The sequence below is a fragment of the Canis aureus genome, chromosome 32 (genome assembly GCF_053574225.1).
Source record: "Canis aureus isolate CA01 chromosome 32, VMU_Caureus_v.1.0, whole genome shotgun sequence".
Lineage (NCBI taxonomy): Eukaryota > Metazoa > Chordata > Mammalia > Carnivora > Canidae > Canis > Canis aureus.
Window position 1 is genome coordinate 17,237,503 of NC_135642.1, and position 21,221 is coordinate 17,258,723.

Below are 21,221 nucleotides of genomic sequence, written 5' to 3' on the forward strand. Positions count from 1 at the left end.
TCCATCCTTCCACAATGTATAAACTTTTCTATTCACCGCCAATGGCTTTTTTTCCCCTCCTCCTGGCCTTTTTATTTTTTAATAATAAATTTATTTTTTATTGGTGTTCAATTTGCCAACATACAGAATAACACCCAGTGCTCATCCCGTCAAGTGCCCCCCTCAGTGCCCGTCACCCATTCACCCCCACCCCCCACCCTCCTCCCCTTCCACCACCCCTAGTTCATTTCCCAGAGTTAGTCTATGTTCTGTTAAGTAAGCTTGCATTGGGAGTCATGTGTATGGTGAAAGAGAGTGGTCTAGTTTCATTCTTCTGCATGTGGATGTCCAATTTTCCTGGCACCATTTATTGAAGAGACTGTGTTTCTTCCAGTGGATAGTCTTTCCTCCTTTATCGAATATTAGTTGACCATAAAGTTGAGGGTCCACTCTGGATTCTCTATTCTGTTCCACTGATCTATGTGTCTGTTTTTGTGCCAGTACCACACTGTCTTGATGACCACAGCTTTGTAGTACAACCTGAAATCTGGCATTGTGATGCCCCCAGCTATGGTTTTCTTTTTTAAAATTCCCCTGACTATTCGGGGTCTTTTCTGATTCCACACAAATCTTAAAATAATTTGTTCTAACTCTCTGAAGAAAGTCCATGGTATTTTGATAGGGATTGCATTAAACGTGTAAATTGCCCTGGGTAACATTGACATTTTCACAATATTAATTCTTCCAATCCATGAGCATGGAATATTTTTCCATCTCTTCCTCCTGTCCTTTGGTCTTTGATCCTTTCTTCTTGGAGAAAAAGCTCATTTTCTCCCTATAAAGAAATACTAAACCTTTCTGTAAACTTTCCACTGTCTTTCCTTTAGGCAAGAACATTTATAGGGTTCTTCTTATAGGTTGGAAGAAAGAAGTCTTACTCCCAGGCTGTTAATTTTTATATTGTCATAGATTAAAGTAGGTCTGTTTACTTATTACTTCTGTTCCATTGTTATGGTATCTTCCTGAACATCTGTTCTAGCTCCCATATCTATATTTCACCCATAATATCCTCTCTGATCATTTATTTGTCATGTATCTAGGAAGTAGGTAGTTAAGAATTAGGCAAAGATATCCTGTCAGTCTATAAATCCTTTCAATCCTCTTACCCCCATGGTGCTCTCTCCTGGATTTCTATAGCATTGGCACATGGCTTGCAGCTAGGCATGGAATGCAGCAGCTTTTATATCCAGTTCCAGCAGAGAATGATTGGGACCTTTAAAGAGCTGTTATGGATGCCTAAGCAGGCAATTTGGCTAAGCTGAAAAGAAAAATCTATATGTCTATACTTATGTACCTAACAAAGACTCAATGCATCTGAGCTGAGGGAAAGGATCATGTCATAGGGTGACTTTATCTTGCTTCAGAACCTGCCACGAGAAAGCTCTCTGGACTCCTGCAGAATTGAGCCATGGTAGATTCTAGGAACTTAATTCCTAGGCCTTATAGTTTGCAAAGACACTCTATGGGCATCACTGATAGATCTGTTGTATATGGACAGTGGGTCTCTCCAGGTGGCCATAGAGTTTATGGCTTTATACATGGGTCATTCATGTTGTATATAGTCTTTGGAAAGGATAAAAGGATCAAACTGGACTGTTGGCTTTATGCTAGTAGTCTTGGATAAACAATTTTCTCTCCTCTGGGCCAGCATTGGAATGAAAACATGGTTCATTTGCCCCATGACAACTTCTCTCATTCAATTGGGTTAGTCAAGTCAGGAATCCATGACTCTTTTATTATTGCTATTATCAAGTAAGGACCAGTCTGAGATTTGGCCCTATTCCCTTTCAACCTGCCTGCAGTCAGTTTTGAGGGGTCCAGGTTTTGTAAGAAGTTGAATTTTCAGCAAAATCCCTATTCATTTGGAACTTTGAATATTAAGTCATGCTCTTTGTGTATTTCAGTATTTTCCTGGAGACTGACTTCTTCAGTGCTGCTAGAATGTTATAATACTTAATGAATTGACTTCTCTAACATGGCTTTGAAGGCAGTTTTTCCTCAAACACTAGGCAGCCTACTATAGCATAATCTCATAGGCTTTTGAGTCAATCCAGGCCCACCCTGATGAAAGAAGTGAGTTTTAGGATCTTCACTAAAAAAAAATAGAGATGCCAAAAAATAAAGGCAATGGGGATATAAAGTACTTAAGAATTACCATGTATTAGTAGTAGTGCTAAGCCAGTGATTCTCCTTTCTTAGCCCATATCTTGTGATTCTCCAGTTCAGATTGTCATTCAAGGGGCTCAGGAAGTACCTCCCATTGACTCCCAATTCACTGGCCAATGTCCAGTTATCTAAACCTAGTACAAACAAGTACTTGGTATGTTTTTGTCAGTAAGCTGCTACCTCAAGATCCTATATAACCATAACATAGTTGACAGGATTACATTAACTCAGATCAATTATTGTTACTCATAAATGCCACTCAAGATATTAAATGTACTTCTCTATTACATACTTCCCCTAGTTAAAAAGGGCTATATGTACTATTGGCACATTGGAAGATGATTAAGGACAGGACATTTACTTCAAGATGTCTAAAACCTTAATCTCTGTAGAGGGCTTGGCATCTGCTATCTCAAAATGTACCTTACCTTTCTATTATATTGCTTTCTGACTTGGCAAAGAAAATCCAGTATGGCAAGAGTGAGGCCTGGACCCTCTGTCCTTAACAGAAAGAGCTAGTTGTATGTGGTCACTGGTGTTTGGTTATCTTTCTGGGTGCCTGGCAACCCCATGGAACTTGTAGTAGGGAAACAAGCTGGGCCATAACTTATTCCATTGCTTTCTTAGCTTCTCTGCATGATCTCACTGGAGCACCACTGAGTGATTTGTGAAGAACTATAGGAGGCTTTAGCATGCTAAGGAGAGGTATATTCACATAGTCCGGCATGGAATGCCAGAATGAATAGGACAACCTCATTTCCTATGTTTGATTACTATGATTCATCCAGTTCTTCATGAGCCTCAGAAGAGTGGTATCCAAGCATGGCTATCACCTTCAAATCTAGTCAGTGTGGTATCACTAGAGCACAAACAAATGAGTTTTTATGTGGGATGTTTCCTGGGATGTTACCACCACTTTCTGGGTTTCTGCCTTATTAAAAATTAACAGCTTTATTGAAGTATAGTTGGTGTACAATAAACATTTAATATATGTAACTTAGTACATTTTGAAACATGTATATACCTGTGAAACTATCAAAGCATTATTATGACAGGAATGAATATATCTATCACTGCCAACAGTTTTCTCCTGCCACCTTCTAACCCCTCCTTCCAACTGACTTTGTCTCTATATATTACTTGGCATTTTTTAGAATGGAATCTTAGAGGATGTACTCTAAAAAATTATGGCCTATGTCATTTAGCACTATCCTATTGAAATTCAGCCATCTTGTTGAATCTATAATTTGTTCCTTTATATTGCTGAATAGTTCCACTGTATGGATATACCACAGTTTGTCTACAAACTCATCTCTTGATGTATACTTGGTTTGTTTCCAGGGTTTGGCTATTACAACTAAAGCTGATATGAACATTTGTTAGCAGATTTTTGTTTGGGTATACACTTTCACTTGATCTTACCCAAAAGGCTGAGAAGTGATTGGATAGTCACTTCCATTTATCTTGCATGAATATCTGGGTATGGAATAGCTACATTACGTAGTAAATGTGTGTTTAACTTATTTATGAAACTGCCAAACTCTCTTAAGATGTGGTTGTTCAATTTTATCTTCCCATGGGCAGTATATGAGAGAGAAATTTGTTCCATTTACTCAACACTTGATATGAGTCAGAACTAAGAGGGCAAAAGTAAACTGCATGAGTACCCCTCCTGCTTGCACTAAATTCTAAATGTACCATTCCCATCTTAGAAGGTTGGACAAGCAAAGTGACAATCACTGTGACTTAATGGCCATTCTATTTCTACCAGGCTATAGTAACACCAAAAGCTGTTTCTCAAAGGCATATAATTCTCCTTTGCAGATGATATGGCCTTTCTTCAGAACCCCAGGGGCTTTCCAGAAAATCTACAATGAAATATTTCTCACCATTGACACCATCAGGTCTGCTAAATCATCTGACTGAAGAAGTAAAACTGCTTGCATCATAGTCTGGACCTGCCAAAGAGTACCTTTCTGCTCTAGGCTCCACTTAAAACTGGCAACCTTTTGTGTCACCTATAGTCCAGATCAGAATCTCAGGTGAGGGATTTGCTATCCTCAGAACACAAGAAGGCTGACCAGACCTTGTGCTTCCTTCTTTGTGGCAAGGCATGCAAGATACAGAAATCTGTATTCTACTTTGGAGGTATCCAGGCACATTGCTGTTTACTAGATCTCTAGAAGCTTTATTAAAGTTATAGATTTTTGAATCTTGGAGGGGTTCCTCTCTTGCCTTCCAGAGAATACGGTTCTTATGAAAAGTTTCCATATAGTACCCAACTCACACACATCCTGCCTCATCAGCATGTTTTCATGGATATATGGATCAATATGATATTCTTTCCGTATTCCAAGATGGACATAGTCCAGATTTCTTCTAACTATATTATGACAGGCAAGGAAGACATACATGGTTTACTTGTCCTTTCCATATGAATTAAAATTTCCCCAGGGATATTTTTGTTATTCTTTCCTAAATTATATAGACAAAAAAAAATACATCTACCTAATCAATGGCTGTATACAATTTATTCATTAATGTGCTTTTACAATGATACTACCTCCACCACAGTAGCCACAATTATGGTTTCTACTTGGCTGAGTTTGCAGTACTATAGAGAGTCATTTTTTGGATTCACCTTTACCATAACATAATGAGTCATCCCATAATCTGCCTTGGTAACTCAGGCATTTCTACATTGTTCTGCATGGGTCACCATTTTCCCTAGGCTTCAAAGTGCTTACTTTAGCAATGAGTTTGCTCTATCCTCTAGGATGGAGAGCAGGGAAGGATGTTAAATCTTATGTATCCAAGTCAATAAATTATTGCTTATTTAGCAGTATATTTCATTCCTTTTGATCAAGAACCCTCAAAATCCAATACTACATATACAGCCCTGGTCAGCACCTGCTAACTACTACTTATAGTTTTCTATAGTTATAATCTCTTTCTTCCCTGTTGCCCATATATCCCTCATCTTGTTATAATGGGACAACCCTAATTATATGCCTGAAGGAAGTTTTTGCTGAAAGCTGCTGCCAGCTGGTGTTGGAGAAGACTATACCATATCTTCCCGAGGATGGGGGTGGGATTAGTTATAAGAAGGAGTGTTAAACAGTAGCTCGGGAGGCTCTAATGGTATAGGGAAGTCTGTAAACCACAATCTGTAGTAGTATCCAGCTAGCTATGCCTAATCCATATCAGATTACTAGGTTTTCCTGACCAGGGCCATAGTCAAAAGACCTGCCTTGACTGAGGGTGCAACTATCTTTGAAGCTCAGCAACTTTAATTTGGTCTATTCCTTGGCTGTGTCCACTCTGTCACTGCAGGAGATAAGAGCCTCTTTGAAAACTATAAGAGGGACCTTTTTGCACTCATATTTAGCCTTTAACTACTTGTTAATCACTGTTATTTTTCTGAGGGTATCAAGTCATCTCTGAAGATTTATATAGCCAATTCTAAAAGTGTGAGAGAACAATGCATACATGGGCAGAAGCCTGAGTCACAGCACAACAAGGATGTTCCACCAACCATGATATTTTCCCACATGATGATTGGTGAAATCTTTATTAGTGGGGCTGCCACCTTATGTCATGGATTATTCATGCCCCACATTCCACTCAATATGGAGTCATCCTTACCAGTCTGGTAATGAGTGCCCTATTCTCAAAATCCTATCTTTTTTCCTGCTTTCTCAGATAACTCCTGTTACCAACTGTATTGGTTTTGGTCCTTTGGGAAGCATATGCTAAGAGGTTAGAAGTACAATAAAATTATTGTGAAAGATGAAGGGGAAAAGAGGAGGAGTAATCAGAGAAAGACTTCATATCATGATTATGCTCTCATGCCTGTGAAAGGAAAAGACAAATAAAAAAGATTGGGAAAGCAATAACTTCAAACTATGTTGCAGTTCTGAGAATGCTCTGGAGTTCCTGTCTGGGCTGGCAAAGACTGTGATTGCTTATAGAAAAGTTCCCTTGCTATTTGTAACAACATGGATGAACCTAAAGAGTACTAGGCTAAGTGAAATATGTCAGGCAGAGAAAGACAAATACCATATCATTTCACTTATATGTAGAATCTAAAAAAAACAAAACAAATGAAGAAACTCTTAAATGCAGAGAACAACTAGTGGTTACCAGAGGAGAGGCGGGTTGAGAGAGATGTGTGGTATAAATAAAGGAGATTAAGATGTACAAAAGTCCAGTTATAAATAAGTCATAGAGATGAAAGCTACAGCATTAGGATTATTGTAATAACGTTGTATGGTGACAGTGACTACACTTATTATGGTGAGCACTGAGTAATATGTAGAATTGTTGAATATGTTGTACACCTGAAACTGATATAACATTTTATGTTAATTATACTACTTCAATAAAAAAATTAGCATACACACAAAATAAAACAATCCACGTTTAAGAAAAAGTCCTTATTGGGCAGAAATGTCTTGGGTTTGGTACCACTGCCATGCTCAGTCATTGCTAGGAGCTGTTCAGGAGAAATAGGAATACTCCAGGGGATCCTAAAGGAACTCCTTACAACTAATACAAATTCTTACTTAAAGGGAAGTTAGAATGAACATCCATGCTGCCATATGGCCTGAAGTACCAGACAGTACCAAATCCTAGTGAGCTAATGCTATCACAGGAGACAGAAGACAATTTAAGTGTTATTATTTTTAATCCAGAAAAGAGCAACAAGGTCTCTCTCTAGAACTTATAGAGACGATTTTCTATTTACACTCTTAAGTAGATGAATGAATGAGATAGTTACTGATTTTCTGGCTCACTAAAGAAAAATTTAAAAGCACATAGTAAAAGAGACAGAAAAAAGAGAATTGGAAGATAGATCTAGGACACATTAAGAGAAGTTCCAGGTGGGGTCAGGTAGATATGTACCACTGATATGGAAGAAAGGCAATTTAAATAGAACAAATTTTCCATGAAACCAAGACTAAAAGGAGTTTGAAATTTGAAAGTACTTAATAATTTCCAGGATGGATTAATGAGAAGAGATATAGTTAGGTGTATCTTAATAAATCTTTTCTGAATTCCAAAACAAGAGTTTGAAAGTTTCCAAATAGAAAAACAATGAACAAAGAAAAAATAAATGAGTAGCAATATTGTAGATGGGATATCACTTTTGTTTACCTTCTAGACTGACTGAACAATATCCTTGCTTCATATAGGACTGTTGGATTCCAGTCATTTTATCTTGGAGACAAAAAATGAAGATATAATCTGAGAATTTAGGCATATCTACTGATAGCATACATTACCACATTTGAAGAAAATATTTGAAAAAGTCTTCAAACCACCGAGCAAGAAGGGAGACCAACATAAAGGAAAATACAGAAAGGAAACAATGGTAAATAATAAACCTTGAAGTATAATTGAATCTAAATGAATATTGGGCTAAATGCATATTAAGTCACACATTTGGCATACGTAAATGCCAAATGAGGATAAACTATAAGGATAATTCCTATGGACTATTATTAAAATTACTAAACTATTTCAGCAAATCTAGAAGTTTTCAATGGGGTGGAAAGAGATGTCTACAATGAAAAGTAAAGTATAAAAGCATTCTAAATTCTTGTGGCTAGAGGCAGTGAGAAGCAGTGGTGAGGGAAAGAAAAGTATTCTTGGGTCTTACCAGTACCAAAGTAGCAACTATTCTACTAGGTTATTCTTATAGTCCTATCTTTGACTTGAGAAGAAAGAAAGAAAGGTAAGCATTAATGAACTGGAAAAGTGTATAGTTAATAGCAAATTGATAAAATCAGAAAAATATTGGAAAAATGATATAAAGATGAAAGAAATGAGTTAAGTATTCATTATATTAAATACTGAATAGAATTCTCTTTCTAGAAGACTGTCAGACTGACTTAAGACAAACCCAGCTATATGCTTTCTATAGGCAATAGTCTTAAGTCAGCAAATTTTAAAAAAAGGCTTGGTCAAAGATATTGCTGACATGCAAATAAAAAAGCAGTAGTGGCAATATTATCAATGCCTAGAATAAATTAATGATATAGTATGATTATGAAGTCATAAACTCATATTATAGAACACATTATGGAATGTATATAAAGCAAAGCATTATTAGAAATGGAAGAGCTTAACACAAATATATTTATAGTAGAAGACTGTTATATCTCATAACTGGACAGATCTAAAATACTGTAAGGACATAGAAACTAAAATGATAACAGTATTATTATCTGAAGACTGCTTCTCATAATTAAACTTTTAAAATAACTTTTTAAAAGTTTTTATTTAAATTCCAGTTAGTTTACATACAGTGTATTAGTTTCAGGTGTACAATTAAGTGACTCAACACGTATATACAATACCTCGTGCTCATCACAAGTGTTCTCCCATCACCTGTTTAACCTGCCTCCACTTGTGGCAGGGGGGCCCTCTGGTAACCCTCAGTATGTTCTCTGTAGTTTAGTCTGTTTCTTGGTTTGTCCCTCCCCCCGCCCCCAATTTTTCTTCTTAAATGGCACATATTAGTGAAATCATATGGTATTTTTCTTTCTCTGACTTATTTCACTTAGTATAATATTCTCTAGCTCCATCCATGTTGTTGGCAAGATGTCATTTTTTTTTTTTTTATGGCTGAGGAATATTCCATCGTATATGTATACCACATCTCCTTTTCCATTCATCAGTTGATGGATGGACTCTTTCCATAATTTGGCTATTGTTGATCATGCTGCTATAAACATTGTGGTGCATGTATTCCTTCAGATCAGTATTTTTTTATCCTTTGGGTAAATACCCAGTAGTGTAAATGACCCATGTAAATGGGTCATAGGGTAGGTCTATTTTTAACTTTTTGAGGACCCTCCATACTGTTTCCATAGTGGCTGCACCAGTTTGCATTCCCACCAACAGTGTAAGAGGGTTCCTCTTTCTCATCCTCACCAACATCTAGTGTTTCCTGACTTGTTAATTTTAGCCATTCTGACAAGTGTGAGGTGATATCTCATATTCTTGATCATACACAAAGTTAGGAGATAGTCTAGTAAAATTATTTCCTTGTCACTTTTAGGTTATCAGCTATTGAGAGATAATCTACTCATTCATTCCTGGGAGGTAGTTCTCCAGCTGTGTTTGAGTCTTGGCCTTAATTGTGTAGTTGAAATAATCTGAGAACAGTGACTGCAACATAGAAGCCATGTGCTGTCTCTACTGCCTCACATTTGACTTGCTATATCAGTTTTAGAAGGTTGAACTCTTTTTTTATTCCATTTATAAGGTGAGATCATTGATATTTGTTTTCTCTGATTTATTTCACTTAGCATAGTGTCCTCAAGGTTAATCTATGTTGTTATAAATGGAAAGATCTCCTTTTTCATGACTGAATGATATTCCATTGTGTTTTATATAGATTTAGCTATAGATCACATTTTTTTTTTATTTGTTCATCCACTTATGGGCACATTTTGTTTCTATATCTTAGTTATTATAAATAAAACTGTGATGAAGACTGGGGTGCAGATATCTTTTTGGGCTAGTATTTTCATTTTCTTCAATAAATATAGTGAAGTGGAATTATTGGACCATATGGTAATAATTATATTTATAATTTTTTGAGGAAATTCCATACTGGTTTTCATAGTGACTGTACCAATTTACATTCCTACCAACAGAGCACTTTACTCCCCAATGCTTGGCAACACTTGTTATTTCTGTCTTTCTGATAATACCCATTCTAACACAGGTGAGATGATATATCATTCTGGTTTCAATTGTTTTTCCCTGGGTTTTGCTGATGTTGAGCACCTTTTCACGTGTCTGTTGGCTATCTACATGTCTTCTCTGGAAAAATATTATTTAGATCATCTATCTTTTTAATTGATTATTTTTTGCTATTCAGTTGTATGAGTTCCTTATGTGTTTTGAATATTAACCGCTTATCAGATACATGATTTGCAAATGTAATCTTCCACTTAGATTTTATTTACTTTAGTTCAGTTAATGGTTTCCTTTGTTATATAGAGGCTTTATAGTTTGATGTAGTTCTACTTGTTTTTAGTTTTGTCGCTTTTGCCTTTGGTGTTATCTCCAAAGACTCATTGCCCATCCTGATGTTAAGGAGATTACTGCCTATGTTTCCTTCTAGAAGTGTTAGGTTTCAGGTCTCAAGGTCAAATCTAATCATTTGGAGTTGACTTTTATGTATACTGCGGGATAGTGGTTCCATTCATTTGTTTATATATGGCTGTCCAGTTTTCCTAGCACAATTTATTGAAAGGACTGTCTTTTTCCCATTGTATTTTCTTGCCTCCTTTATCATAAACTAATTGACCTTATATGTATGGGTTTATCTTTGGGCTCTATTCTGTTCCATTGATATATGTGGTGTTTTTATGCCAGTACCATACTGTTTTATAACTATGGCTTTGTAGTATAGTTTGAAATCAGTAAATGTGACGTCTCTAGATTTGTTCTTCTTTCTAAAGATTGATTTGGTTATTCAGGCTTTATTGAGGCTCTACTTCTGATAAAATGAGATTGGAATTTTGATAGGAATTGCTTTGAATCTATAGATAGCTTTGAGTAATATAAACATTTTAATAATTTTAATTCTAATGCATGACCATGAGATATCTTTCCATTTATTTGTTTCTTCTTAAGATTTTTATTTATTCGTGAGAGACACAGAGGGAGAGAGGGAGAGACATAGGCAGAAGGAGAAGCAGGCTCCCTTTGGGGAGCCTGATGTGTGACTCAATCCCAGGACCTCAGGATCACAACTTGAGACAAAGGCAGATGCTCAACCATTGAGCTATCCAGATGCCCCTATTTGTTTCTTCAGTATCTTTCATCAGTGTTTTATGGTTTTTAGTGTATAGGTCTTTCATCTCCTCATTAAATTTATTCCTAAATATTTTCTTCTTTTTGATACAATTGTGAATGAGATTTTCTTAATTTTTGAATTTCTTAATTCTTTTTGAGGGTTCATTGCTAGTGTATAGAAATGGAATGGACTATTGAATTTTTCTGTCCTAAAATAGTAGTAAATTTATTCTAACACTGTTAGAGTGGAGTCTAGGATTTTCTGTATATAATGTGATCTGTCAGTAAGGACACTGGCACTTCTTTCTTTCTAATTTGGATCTTTTCTGTTACTTTTTTTCCTGCTTAACTGCTCTGGTTGGGATTTGTAATACTATTTTGAATAAGAATGGTGAAAGTGGGCATCATTTTCTTGTTCCTGATCATAGGGGAAAAACGGTTAGCTTCTCACCATTGAGTATGATGTTAGCTGTGGGCTTGTCACATATGTTCTTTATTATGTTAAGGTATATTTCCTCCACATCCAGTTTAGGTTTTTGTCAAATGCTTTTTTTTTTTTTTTTTTTTGGTCAATTGAGATTTTCATGTGATGTTAATTATTTTGTCAATGTAGTATATCACGTTGGTTGATTTACAAATGTTGGACCATCCTTGTATCCTTGGGATTCCACTTGATCATAGAGTATGATCCTTTTAATAGTGAATTTAATTTTTTTGAGAATTTTTGCCTCTATGTTTATCAGGGATATTAGACTAATTTTTTTTGTGGCATCTGTATCTGGTTTTGATATTAGGGTAATGCTGGCCTCTAATATGAGTTTGGAAGTGTTTTTTCCTCTTTTTATGGAAGAGTTTGAGAAGATTTTGTGTTAATTCTTCTTGAAATGTTTGGTAGAATTTACTAGTGAAGCCATCTAGTCCTAGGCTTTTGTTGATTGGAGGATTTCAGTTACTGATTTTATCTTTTTAGTAGTAATTGGTCTGTTCAGATTTTGTATTTCCTTGATTCAGTCCTGATAGGTTGTATTTTTCTAGGGATTTATTCATTTCTTCTAGGGTAGCCATTATAATTGTTCATAATAATTTGTTAATATCTCCTCAGTTATCAGTTGTATCATCTTTTATTTCTGATTGTATTTGTGTCTTCTTTTTCTTGGTAAATGTAGCTAAAAGTTTGCCAATATTGTTTTTTTCAAAAAACAAGCTCTTAATTTTATTGTTCTTTTCTATTATTTGTTAGTCTATTTGATATTTATTTCGGCTTTAATGTTTATTTCCTTCCTTCTACTAACTTTAGACTTAGTTTGTTCTTTTTCTAGTTCCTTGAGGTGTAAATTTAGTTGGTTATTTGAGATCTTTCTTGATGTAGCCATTTTCTATTATGAACTTCCCTCTTAGAACTCCTTTTGCTGCATACCATAAGTTTTGGTATGTTCTATTTCCATTTTTGTTTCAAGATATTTTTAAAATTTTTCATTTGATATTTTCTTTGACTCATTGGTTGCTCAGTAGCCTGTTGTTTAATCCCTAATCATTTGTGAATTTGGGAGATTCAAATTTTAAGTTGAAGAAGCTCATTCACTCATATGGTGAAAATTTGAATACATTTATAATGGCATTTACAGGGCCATCACTGTGTTCTAATATCTAATTAATTACTTCTAGCTTGACTTCAAACTGGGAGAAAGTAGCCAACATCGCAGAATTAATGGGAGAAATGTTTACCCAGTTTAAACAAAATCTAAGTGACTCAATAATACCACCTGCAATTGCTTTTTCTTTTACTCTATTTTGATGTCCTTTCACCCTTCCCATGACTAAGGTTTCTACCATGAATATGGATATATATACACACACACACACACACACATATATATATATATATATGTAAAGCAGCTTCCAGTTGAAGATTAACTAATGTGTAATGTATTGTGTCTCTTGAACCAAAGTCAGAGGATCCTTATCTTTAGCTTTCATAGACACAAATGAGGTGAAATCCTCATTCTAGACTTGGATAATATGATCATCTGTTCTCCGCTCATGTTATCACCTTATGTCTACATCATATGAAAAATTTGGGTGATATTGGCATTAAGATAAAGTAGGAAGCATACAGAGCCAAACTTGCATCTAGTTTGAATTCACAATTCATTTTCAGTCACTGAATTAATATGCCTATTCTTAAAGTGACTTGATCAAACTAAAACAGAGATACCATCTGTCTGTAGACTCATTCAGGGGGAATAGTAGAGACAATGAAATAAATTCATAATAACATGGCTGACCTCAAATGAGACTAATTTTTTTTTAAGATTTAAAAAATTTATTTGAGAGAGCGAGAGCACAAGAGGAGGGGAAGGAGAGAGAGAAGCAGGCTCCTTACTAAGTCTGATGCAGGACTTGATCCCAGGACCTGAGCTGAAGCGAGATGCTTAGCCAACTGAAACACCCAGGTGCTCCAAAATTATACTAATTCTTCAAGGAAAAAAAATCCTAAGGCCATGCAAATATGAAGTAAGCATTAGAACATGCAGAGACAAGACCAGATTGTCAGCAGTTCTGGTATTGAGATTTAATTCACAAGAGTTTCTTGTATTTAAAATTCCCCTGTACTCCAAATCACAGAGGAGTATGATTATCCCATCTATAGGACTGCCTTATCTTTAGGCAAAATTTTAATTCTCTCAAGTTGCTTCTACAAGCACTTCTAGTATTAGTAGTACTTGTACCCTCCATCTTAAGACATAGTAAGTTGATCATGCACATAGAGAGGACCCCAGAGAGTTTGCTATCTCCTATTAGATTCTCCTCTCTTGCCCTTAGGAAGATTTTCAAAGATGTCTGAATCATTTTTATCAAGAACCCTTCATGGTTGATGGCCACTATGTGTATGAGTGATGTAGGAAACACTGTAAGCTTTTTCCATAAGGTCAAGGAAAACAAGGTCACAATCTTTAGCCAATGATGAGGTGGTCTTTGGTTAGAAGATATGATAAGAACATTAGAACTGGTCTCATTTAGGAAATAGGATAGACTCTAGATTATAAGCAAGTCCAACTAGTAGACCTCTGGCTAGTTTTCCTTCTATATCTCACAGCCTGTCTCATAACCAATCGTGGATAAATGATATAGGCCATTCTACAATGTCAAGTGCAAGAGGCTAGAGAATCATGTGAATTGGGAGGTATAGCGGCTTCAGAAAGCATTTCTGAAGACTTATAATCCAATTCAATCATGCCTTCAGTGTCTAGTGGTATCTTTGTCAGAAACATCAGTAGGCCAAGCAGCAAGCCGTGAGGAAGAAAAGATATTCTGGCACATTCCATCTTACATCCAGTTCATTATCAACAGGAATGATATCACTGCTGCGGGGGTAAAAATTTGTTGTTAGGAGCAAAAAAAAAAAAAAAAAAATCCTGTTATTTTTAGTTATAAAGCACACATACGTGTACACACACACCTATATACACATACATATATAATTCATTAACAATTACACAGTATATATGTCACATTTAAAATATGTGCCCAAAAATATTCCTTGGGGAAAGATAATGATAAAAAAGGATTAAGAAACACTGATTTATATTGTAGTGATTTAAAATAGTATTAGTTATAATTCACATAACATGAAATTCACTTTTTTTTTTTTTAGGTGAAGTCTCTGTCACAGAATGGTAAGTCTCCATATATAGTCTAATGTTATCATGTACTAGTCTATTCACATAAGGAAGTAAGTTCTAAGTATGAAAGAGAATGATCTACCCAACTAAACAGGGGCAGTGTGCATGATGCTTAGTCTGTGTGGGAGTTTACCTGGATGAGAGTTCTGGTTTTGCCACAGACCACGAGTTATTTGGGCAATTTACTGCACCTTTCTAAGACTTCCCTTTAAACTGAGCTTTTTTTTTTTTTTATTGATGTAGAATTGACATATAGCATTATATTGGTTTCAGGTAGTATTTTATTTTTTATTGCTGTGTAATATTTCAATGCATGAATATAATACATTTATCCATCCTTCACTGGATGGATATTGGGTTGTTTCATTTTGGGGTTATTATAAAGAATGAAGCTATAACCATTAATGTGCAAGTTTTTGTGTTGTGGACTTATGTTCTTATTTCTCTTGGATATATACATAAGAGTGGAATTAGGGATCCCTGGGTGGCGTAGCGGTTTGGCGCCTGCCTTTGGCCCAGGGCGCGATCCTGGACCCCTGGATCCAATCCCATGTCGGGTTCCTGGTGCATGGAGCCTGCTTCTCCCTCTGCCTATGTCTCTGCCTCTCTCTCTCTCTCTCTCTCTCATAAAAAAAAAAAAATTAAAAAAAGTGGAATTAATGGTCATGTTGATCTTGTATTTTGGAAATGTGCTGGACTTATTAGTGGAATCCTTAGGATTTTTTATATACAAGATACTGTCATCTACAAATATAGTTTTACATCTTTTCTTTCCAATCTGGAGGATTTTTGTTTTCTTGTCCAATTTGCCTTCGCTATAACCTCCATTATGATGTTGAATAAAAGTAGTAACAGCAGAGTTCCTTGGCTTGTTCCTGATCTTAGGGAGAAAGCATTCAGTATTTCACTACGAAGTGTGATATTAGCTGTGAGTTTTTCATAGATGCCCTTTTCCAGGTTGAGCAAGTGCCCTTCTAAGAATGTTGAATGTTTTTTTTTAATCATGATAGGGTATTGCATTTTGCTAAATAATTTTTTCTGTATCTATTGAGATGTTAATGTAGCTTTTGTCCTTAATCTATTAAATGCCATGGATTGCAATTTATCCATTTCTCATATGCTAAATGAACCTTGCATTCCTGGGATATATCCCATTTGGTCATGGTGTATAATTCCTTTTATACATTTCTACATTCAGTGTGCTAGTCATTTTATTAAGGATTTTGTGTTTATATTCATGAGTATCAGTATGTAGTTTGCTTTTCTTGTGATTTTTAATTCTGGTTTAGTATCAGTGTAATACTGGACTAATACAATGAATTTGCTATATTTGTTTTTTTCAGAGTTTCACATTAATTTGTTTTTAAATATTTGGTAAAATTCACCAGTGAAGTCATCTGGGTCTAAACTTTTCTTTAGGAAAGTTGTTGTTGTTGTTCTGGAAATTTACCTCTTTCTATTCAAGTATAATTAAGTACAGTATTACATTAGTTTCAAGTATACAATATAATGATTCAAAGATTCTATACATCACTCAGTGCTCATCACCATGAGTGGACTCTTTATTCCCCTGACCTATTTCTCCCTTCTCCACACTCACATTTCCTCTGGCAACAACCAGTTTGTTCTCTACATTAGAGAGCCTGTTTTTAAATTTTTCTCTTTTCTCTTTTTTTCTTTCTTAAATTCTACATGAGTTAAATCATATGGTTTTTTTTCTGTGACATTTCACTTAGCATTATATCCTCTAGTTTATCCATGTTGTTGCAAATGACAAGATTTCATTTTTTATGGCTGTGTAATATTGTTATGTGTATATATACATGTATATACACACACATATACATACCACATCTTTATCCATTCATCTTTTTATGACACTTGGATTGATTGCATATCTTGGCTATTGTAAATATTGTAAACAATGCTGCAGTAAACATAGGGGCACACATATTACCTTTTCCAATTATGGTTTCATTTTCTTTGAGTAAATACTCAGAAGTGGAATTACTGGATGTATGGTGATTCTATTTTTCATTTTTTTAAAAACCTCCATACAATTTTTCATAGTTGAGTATACCAGTTTATTATCCCACTAACTATCTACAAGGGTTTCTTTTTCCCCCACATCCTCATTTGTTATTTCTTTGTTTTTGATTTTAGCCACTCTGATAGGTACTAGGTGATATCTCATTGTGTTTTTTCCCCAATATTAAGCATCTTATTTTTTGTATATTTTTTATTGGAGTTCGAGTTGCCAACATATAACACCCAGTGCTCATCCCATCAAATGCTCCCCTTAGTGCCCGTCACCCAGTCACCCCATCCCCCCGCCCAAAGGAGAGAGAAAAAGTGGGAAAAATCATTCTGGTTTTGATTTTCATTTCCCTGATGGTGAGTGATGTTGAGCATCTTTTCATGTGTCTGTCGGCCATCTGTATGCCATCTTTGGAAAAAGGTCTATTCAGGCCCTCTGCCCATTTTTCATTTGGATAAGGGGGAGGGTGTTGATGTGCACAAGTTCTGTGTGTGTGTGTGTACAATTTTTAAAAAGATTTTAAAAATTTATTTATTCATGAGACACACAGCGAGAGAGAGAGGCAGAGACACAGGCAGAGAGAGAAGCAGGCTCCATGCAGGGAGCCTGATGTGGGACTCGATCCCAGGTCTCCAGGGTCATGCCCAGGGCTGCAGGTGGGGCTAAACTGCTGAGCTACCGAGGCTGCCCTGTGTGTACAATTTTAATAAGTTCTTTATATATTTTGGATATTGACCCCTTATCAGATAAATCACTTACAAATATCTTCTCCTACTTAGTAGGTTGTCTTTTTGTCTTGTTGATGGTTCCCTTCGCTGTGCAAAAACTTTTTATTGTGTTGTGTGTCCAATCATTTTATTTTGCTTGTTTCCCTTGCCACAGGACATATAGAAAAAATGTTTTTACTGCTGATGATAAAGAGATTACGGTCTCTAGTTTCTTTTAAGAATTTTATGGTTTCAGGTCTCACATTTATGTTTTTAATCCATTTTGAGTTTATTTTTGTGTATGGCATAAGAAGTGATCCAGGTTTATTCTTTGGCATGTAGCTGTCCTGTTTTCCAAACACCATTTGTTGAAGAGACTATCTTCTTCCCACTGTGTATTCTTGCTTCCTATGTTGATTAAGTGGCCATATAATCATGGGTTTATTTCTTGATTCTTTATTCTGTTCCATCAATATATGTGTATATTTTTGTGTCAGTATTACTGTTTTGATAGCTTTGTAGTATATCCTGAGATCTAGGGTTGTGATACCTGAAGTTTTATTCTTTTTCAAGATTGCTTCAGCTATTATGGGGCTTTTGTGGTTCCACATAAGTTTTAGTATTACTTGTTCTAGATCCGTGAAAAATGTTGGCATTTTGATAGGTATTGCATTAACTCTGTAGATTGCTTTGGGTAGTATGGACATTTTAAAAATAATTGTTCTTCCGATCCATGAGCATAGAATGTCTTTTCATTTCTTTGTGTCCTCTTCATTTTCTTTCAGTATTTTACAGTTTTCAGAGTATAGGTCTTTCATCTCATTAATTAGGTTTATTCCTACATATCTTATTATTTTTGGTGAATTTGTAAATGGGATTCTTAATTTCTTCTTCTGATGCTTCATTATTGGTGTGTAGAAATGCAACAGATTTTGGTACATTGATTTTGTATCCTGCAACTTTGCTAAATTTATCAGTTCTAGCAGTTTCTTTGGTGGAATCTTTTGGGTTTTCTCTATATAGTATCGTGTAATCTACAAATACTGGAAGTTTTATTTCTTCCTTACCAGTTTCTATGCTTTTAATTTCTTTTTGTTTTCTTATTGGTGTGGCTAGGAGGTGGCGAGAGTGGACATCCTTGTCTTGTTCCAATCATAGAGGAAATGGACTAAGTTTTTCCCCATTTAATAGGATGATGTTTTCTGTGGGTCTTTCATATAAAATGTATGTAATGTAATAAATGTATTTAATGTAATAAAAATTGAGGTATGTTCCCTCTAAACTTAATTTGTTGAGGGTATTTAATCATGAATAGATGTTATACTTTGTCAAATGCTGTTTCTGAGTCTGTTGACATAATCATATGGTTCTTATCCATTCTCTTATTGAACTGATGTATCATGTTGATTTATTTTCAGATATTGAACCATCCTTGTAGCCCAGGGGTAAACTCCACTTGATCATGGAAAATGATTTTTTGTTCATGTATTTTTGGATTTCTTTTGCTAGCATTTTGTTGAGGATTTTTGTCTCTAAGTTCATCAGGGATAATGGGTTGTGGTTCTCTTTTTTAGTAGTACCTTTATTTGGTTTTGGTATCAGGGTAATGCTGACCTCATAGAATGAATTTGGAAGTTTGCCTTCTTTTTCTATGTCTTGGAATAGCTTGGGAAGAATAAGTATTAACCATTCGTTAAATGATTGGCAGAATTCCCCTGTGAAGCCATCTTGTTCTAGACTTGTTTGTTTAGAAGACTAAATCTAAAGTTTTTTGATTATTGATTCAATTTCTTTGCTGCTTATCAGGCTATTCACATTTAATATTTCTTTCTGTTTCCATTTTGGTAGGTTATATGTTTCTAGGAATATATCCATTTCTTCTAGATTGTCCAATTTGTGGGCATATAGTTTTTCATAATGGTCTCTTATAACTGTTTGCAATTCTGTGTTGTTATAATCTCCTCTCTCATTTGTGATTTTATGTACTTTCTCTTTTTTTCTGATAAGTCTGGCTAGAGGTTTATCAATTTTATTTTTTTTCAAAGAGCTCCTGATTTCATTGATTGATTCTATTTTTTAAAGTCTTGATATCATTTTTTTCCTGTTCTAACCTTTATTATTTCCTTCCTCCTGCTGGCTTTAGGCTTCATTTATTGTTCTTTTTCTGGTTCCTTTAAGCTTAAGGTCAGGTTATTTGAGACTTTTTTGTATCTTGGGGGCTTCTATGGCTGTAAACTTCCCTCTTAGAACTGTGTCTGCTGCATCCCAAAGATTTTGGTCTATTGCTTTTTCATTTTTGTTTCCATGTACTATTTAGTAGCATGCTTTTTAGCCTTCATGTATTCATGGTCTTGCCAGATTTTTTCTTGTGGTTGACTTCTAGTTGCATACTGTTGTGTTCAGAAAAGATGAATGGTATGACTTCTATCTTCTTGAATTTGTTAAGGGCCTGTTTTGTAGCCTAATATGTAACCTATTCTGGAGAAAATTCCATGTGGCGCTTAAAAAGAACGTGTATTCTGCTGTTTTAGGATGGGATATTCTGAATATCTCTGTTAAATCTATCTGGTCCATTGTGCTATTCAAAGTCACTGTTTCCTTACAGATTTTCTGTTTAGATAATCTGTCACTTGATGTGAATGGGGTGTTAAATTCCCCTACTACTATCATATTATCATTGGTTTATTCCCTTATGTTTTTATGTTATTATTATGTTATTATGTTGTTATATGTGTTTGCATGCACCTATGTGTGTGCATAAACATTTAACAATTGTTATATCTTCTTGTTGGATAGTCCCTTTTATTATTATCTAATGTCCTTCATCTCTTGTTACTCTTTTGTTTTAAAATCTAGATTGTACATTATAAGTATGGCTACCCCAGCTTTCTTTTGACAACCATTTGTGTAATAGATGTTTCTCCATCACCTCACTTTCAATCTATAAGTATAAGGCCTGAGTCTCTCTTAGGCAGTACATAGAAGGATTTCTTTACTCATTCTATTACCGTATGTCTTTTGATTGGAGATTTTAGTCCATTTATATTCAAAGTAATTATTGATAGGTATGTTTTTATTACCATTTTATTATTTGTTTGTGGTTGTTTTCTGAAGATTTTCCCTAATCCTTTATTGTCTTTCATGTTCTGCTGACCTTTCTTTAGTAGTTTATTTGAATTTCCTTCTCTTTATTCTTTGCATATTTTTAGTGATTTTTGATATATGGTTACCATGAGGTTTGTATATAACCTCTTCTGCATTTAATAGTCTATATTAAGTTGATGGTCCTTTAAATTTGAAGCCATTCTTTTCTCCTATGTTTTAGGTATGTTATTTTATCCTTTTTGTGTGAGTTCCTTGACTGATTTTTTTAAACAAGTATTCATTTTTAATGCTTTTGTATTTCACTTGTGGTCCCTCCTGCCCATTGAAAATATTCCCCTTAATATTTCCTGCAGGACTGGTTTAGTCACAATCCCCTTTAGTTTTTATCTAGGAAATTCTTTTTTTTTTATTTTTTATTTATTTATGATAGGCACATAGTGAGAGAGAGAGAGAGAGGCAGAGACACAGGCAGAGGGAGAAGCAGGCTCCATGCACCGGGAGCCCGACGTGGGATTCGATCCCGGGTCTCCAGGATCACGCCCTGGGCCAAAGGCAGGCACTAAACCGCTGCGCCACCCAGGGATCCCTATCTAGGAAATTCTTAGCTCTACTTCTATTCTCAGTGATAGCCTTGCTGGATAGAGTATTCTTGGCTGCAGATCTTTC

General features: G+C 35.3%; 2 long non-coding RNA genes across 2 annotated transcripts in view; one reads left to right on the forward strand and one right to left on the reverse strand.

Annotated features, from left to right (window-relative positions):
- The window catches only part of LOC144303653 (uncharacterized), a 33,838-nt gene extending 31,105 nt beyond the window's left edge, over positions 1-2,733 (reverse strand). Inside the window, exon 1 of the long non-coding RNA XR_013370641.1 lies at positions 2,634-2,733. This is a non-coding gene — a long non-coding RNA (uncharacterized LOC144303653). The remainder of the gene's footprint in view (positions 1-2,633) is intronic.
- A 60-nt stretch (positions 2,734-2,793) lies between these two features.
- Positions 2,794-21,221, forward strand: part of LOC144303654 (uncharacterized) — a 45,257-nt gene continuing 26,829 nt past the window's right edge. The window contains exons 1-3 of the long non-coding RNA XR_013370642.1: positions 2,794-2,910; positions 4,030-4,247; positions 7,401-7,579. This is a non-coding gene — a long non-coding RNA (uncharacterized LOC144303654). The remainder of the gene's footprint in view (positions 2,911-4,029; positions 4,248-7,400; positions 7,580-21,221) is intronic.